Source organism: Melanotaenia boesemani, chromosome 1 (assembly GCF_017639745.1).
Source record: "Melanotaenia boesemani isolate fMelBoe1 chromosome 1, fMelBoe1.pri, whole genome shotgun sequence".
NCBI classification, from domain to species: domain Eukaryota; kingdom Metazoa; phylum Chordata; class Actinopteri; order Atheriniformes; family Melanotaeniidae; genus Melanotaenia; species Melanotaenia boesemani.
The window spans coordinates 44,666,115-44,671,209 of record NC_055682.1 but is presented as its reverse complement, the minus strand read 5'-3'; positions in this window follow the sequence as shown (position 1 = coordinate 44,671,209).

Below are 5,095 nucleotides of genomic sequence, written 5' to 3'. Positions count from 1 at the left end.
AATAATGCCAATATTGATCAATAACTCCACTCTTATACAGTATAGACACTCCAAACCCACTACACACATCAATGGCCTCCTCATGATCATACTACAACAGCTTTTGGGGCAAAATTTACTTTTGCATAATTTTGATGATTTTTTTAAATTGTGATTAATCAATAATGATGCCAATAATGATCAATAACTCAACTCTTATACAGTATAGACACTCCAAACTCACTACACACATCAATGGTCTCCTCATGATCATACTACAACAGCTTTTTATGGAAAATATACTTTTGCATATTTTGATGATTTTTTTATTCGATTTATAAATAATCGATTTTATTTATGAATAAAATGTTTAAATAGTATCGGAAATGGTGCGATATGCAGTAAACAAGATTATTAACTTGTTGTTGATGACAACTGACTCATCAGCTGCTTTAGGACATTCCTCCTGGGTCTATGCGCAGAGCGGAGGCTGGGCTAGCGTGCAAAACACCCAGGAGCTATGCGCTCCCCATGCGCAAACCCCGCTGGGGTCCCTGGCAGCAGGGACATACCAGAGGGAGCTGGCACACCGATCAGTAACCTGTTGTGCCCGTAGACCCTCACTCTAACCATGCCAGCCGTGTGGGATTATGTCAGTCAGTTAATGCAGGTAACCAAAATGATGTCGAGGCTTCAATGCACTGCTTTTTTAACAGCAGACAAGCTGGCTATGTGCGCGAAAGGCATGTGCGTTTCCAAATTCCACCCAGTCTCTCCGGCATCATCACTGGTCTGTAAAATTTTATAACTTGCTTTTTCATGCCAGTGAGACTACAGCTGAAGATCTTTCTAACAGGCCCCTGATTGTCTCTGTAAGGAAAATTCTCATGTAAATAACTCCGTGTGTAAAGTGTAAAAGTTGTCAGCCTCACACTTTCCCTGCATGACGCACTTCTGCACAGAGGCAATTATACCGTGTGATCCATGCTGTGTGTATTAAATAAAAAAAATGGAAACTGTATATCCAGTTTGACTGAATTTATTTCAAACGTATTGCAACAATAATCAAATAAAACAAAATCCTAAGATGTACTTGAACTGCTACCAACATGGCGGGAGGCGTGTGTGTTAAACAGTCAGCCACACAATCATTCAACCAGGTCATGGCCGGGACGAATTAGCAGTTAAAAATATAGGAGGATGAGTAAAAAGACTGCAACTTTCACAATGTAAATAAAAAGAGCAAAGACACGAAATCCTCTTATTGGCGAATCTGTGGCGCGTGGCTGCGCCTTCACCCATTTTACAATAATAAACCCGGTAATAAACGAGTCTTTGAGTCTAAAAGTCTTTGATATTCGCTTAGCATGTTTGGGTTTCCTAATGCAGATGACAGCGTACCAAAGAGCACATTTTACCACGGCAGCAAGCAGCGCATTTCATATTTCATTTCATTAGGGCAGCTTCATGCGAAGGAGTAGTGATGCTGGTTTTCCTCTCTGGCTGGTGGATGTTGGGGCTGCCATTATGGTGCTGAGAAATTCACGCCTGCCGAGAAACGATAGTGCTGAGTGGGGTGACATTGGGCTCAGTGATAACGGGGGTGGTGGGAATGCTTAAGACAGATGTTGTAGCTGTCGCAAAGAAAAATGTTTTATTTATTGGTAAAATTTATTTTTTGATTTTGTTTTTTTTTTTTTTTTTTGAAAGGTAAGCCAAAAAATATATATTGTGTTTCACGGAGCTGACCTCTTGTGGTGGAGTGGGAAATGACATGTGCATGCGTTGTTCACATGGTTAACGAGCATGTGCTTAGAGAGAGAAGAGAAAATGAGAGTGCATGTACACAGAGAACAGCTCGTGCTCAGAAATTTGACTAACCACTCCTGAAAGTTTGGTCAGAAGGCGCACACGGTAATTGTGTTTTATTTAATGCATATTTTGGTTTGTATGTGTTTGTTTATTGATGAAAGATATATTTGTTTTTCTTTAGTTTTTCACGGTGGTTCGTGGTCATGTTGTAAAGATTTGCTGCGACGAAATAAATGCTTCACAGAACCATCAGTTGGAGCGTGGCTTTCTCTGATCCAAACAAAACCTTTGGGAGCAGTTAAAGATGTATTTTTAAAATAAATCATTAATGACTTGTAGGCGTGCAACCGTCCGGGCGCTCTTGGCCATGGTTCCCATCTCCCTCGCCTTCATCCTAGTCATCCTCTCCTGGTGCCACGGGCTCCATGCGTTCACTGTCAGGTTGTGCAGCAAGGCAGCAACTGCACGGCACTCGTTTTCGGGCCACCACTTGACATGTGGAGGCATCGAAAACGCAGCTACCATCCGATGATGCGCTCCACGATGCCTCTGACCTAGCTGTGCGTCTCGTTGAAGGCCTCCCCGTGATGGTCTATCAGGGTCGGCTGCAGTGAAGAGATATGGATGCAGGGGACAGCCGCTGTCTCCCAGAAGTCGCCACTCATCACTGGAGGCTGCGCCGACACCTGACCGCTGGAAAATAAAGGCGTCGTGGGTGTTTCCTGCATCCACTGCGTCTAAAATGACCCCTTGGTGGTCAGTCATCACCTGGCATCACACCGGTGCAAGGCTTCAGCAGTCATGCTCAGCACATGTTCATTTCCTTCTTCTGTTTACCCACAGATTCCACCAGCATTATGAATCTCCTCCAAACCCGACTAAATAGGCCAACTTTTGCGTTCCCACGCAAAAGTATTGCGAGCGCACGCAACAGTATTGCGTTGGCACGCAAAAAAAAAAGAAAAAAAAAAAGGCCATGTTAGCTGGGGGGCTCCGTAGTTTGACGAGACCTCCTGCTACAACTAATAACTACTATATTAATTCGAAGAACAGCAGAAGAGAATTATTAAGTTAATTGGGAAACTTCATCTCAAGTCCCACTCCAAAGATATGTGTAAGTTACTTTTTTATTGCCGTTTTATATGCTTTCATGTTCTGTGTTATGTCGGGTGCGCACTTTGCATTCGTTGTTGCGCATTGCAGAGCGGACTGCGCATTACACAACGAGCTAATCAGACGATGTATTTGCTGCAGTAACACAATTTAGGCCAGTGGTTCCCAAACTGTCGGGCGGGACTCCTAAGGGGGGCCCAGACATATGTCCAGTAGGGGTTGTTGCGAAAATCGTGGTCTGGTCCGGACCACTGCTATGAGTGGACCAGACCACGATTTTCGCAACAACCCCCTCTCCATATGTCAGTGTGGGCCACAGCAAGGTTGAATAATCTAGCAAAACCGCTATTTTGCTAGTAGTTTTGCACTTTGCACTGCCAGCAAAACATGAACACATTTTTCTATAAATAGGCCTACTGATGGGCAAAACCATTATCACTCAACTACAGAGATTTCAACTGCCAAAAAATAGATAACAAATAAAAATAATTAAATATTATGAGGCATATCTGTCCCTGAGCTTGATCAGTTGATGGTTAGTCCATGGTGGGTAATGAAGAGAGACCACATTCATAGTTAATCCCAATGGTTAAGTTATAGTCATTTAAATTGACAACTACAGTAAGGAATTTCCCATTTTGGGACCAATGTTTGACAAAGGAATATCTTATCTTATCTTGTCTTGTCTAATCTTCTCTCATATTATTTTATCTAATGTATTTCCAATTCAATCCAATTTCCTTTAGCCTGATATAAATAAAAGATTTTTCTGTCCCTCTTTTCATAGCTTTTTAAAGTCACAGAAATGGGAAGGGTGAAAAAGGGACACAAAGCCCAGAGAAAAGACTTGTGGGGACTAGCAGGAGGACTGCAATTTCTGGTGACAACCCTGAGGAGTGTCAGTATTGAAAAAAAGGACACAAGCTATTCCTCAGCTATTTGGTCCGAAGTTTCACTTAAGTTATTCGGAAAGGATGAAAGCAAAAACCGTCACTGGTTGTGGGTCATTTGGACCAAAAATAGATGTGGGGTGAGGGATTTTTTTCAACAGAGTGAACAGGAAATACATGAGGAAGAGTCAGAGGAAGGAAAGCAGGATGAACAAGTAGGTGATGGGCAACAGAGTGAACAGGAAATACATGAGGAAGAGTCAGAGAAGGAAAACAAAAGGAAACAATGGAGAAAGTTGCCAGTCTTACCGAAGAAGTTTGTGATCACTGTGAAATCAAAAAAATGGAAAAGAATTGCCCCGAAGCCAGGCTCAACAAAACTGAGGCAACAATGGACAACTGTGTTATATAACAGTTTCAGAAAAATAAATCCATGCTGTACTCTTTCCTTTAAGAGTCAACATGTAAAAGCACATAACAGCCGTAAAAGAAATAGTCCATATTTAAATGTAAGTGCAATCTGCACATTCCCTTCCTGCATCGCCAAATACCACTTTAAAATGAAAAAGGAGCCAGTCGGAGACAACCTGGTAAAAATATGCGTCCAACAAAAAGGCAAAATAAAGCACAAAACCAAGGAAACAAAATTACGCCCAGCAACCAAAAACAAAAGGGGAAAAATTGCTAGAGCTCTACATAAAGGTGTGAGCAATGTCTATTACAGTAAACTTAAAAAAACACCACAAGCCGAAATAATGTCAGGGAACATGACTCGGAGTTTGAATAAAAATGTTCTCAAAGTCATCAGTTCAGAGTTTAAAAAAAGCAAAGGAATCCACGATGACGTCTTTATGGAGATGTACTTAACCCAAAACATAATGAAAGAATGCCATTCTAGATTTCATCAGATGCCCGGCTACATACAGCACTTTCAGGTTGATCCATTCGGATTGCATATGTATACGGAAACAGGACTCAGCATACTTGTGCAACATTTACGGAAAAGGACACCAGTGACACTACACCTGGATGCAACAGGAAATGTTGTATCAAAAGTACCTGGCCAGACCAAAAGAGTCCTTTATTATTCACTCACACTTCCTGGAGGTGGTCGGAATGTACCTCCCCTCCCTGTCTGCGAAATGCTGACCAATGAGCACTCTGTTCCCCCGATAACATTCTGGATCATGCAGTTCTTAAGGAAACTTTCCCAGTACACAAAAATCAGAATCCATCAGGTAGAAACGGATTACAGCTGGGCACTGCTTCAAAGTGTTCTTCTGTCGTTTAACAAGGAGAAC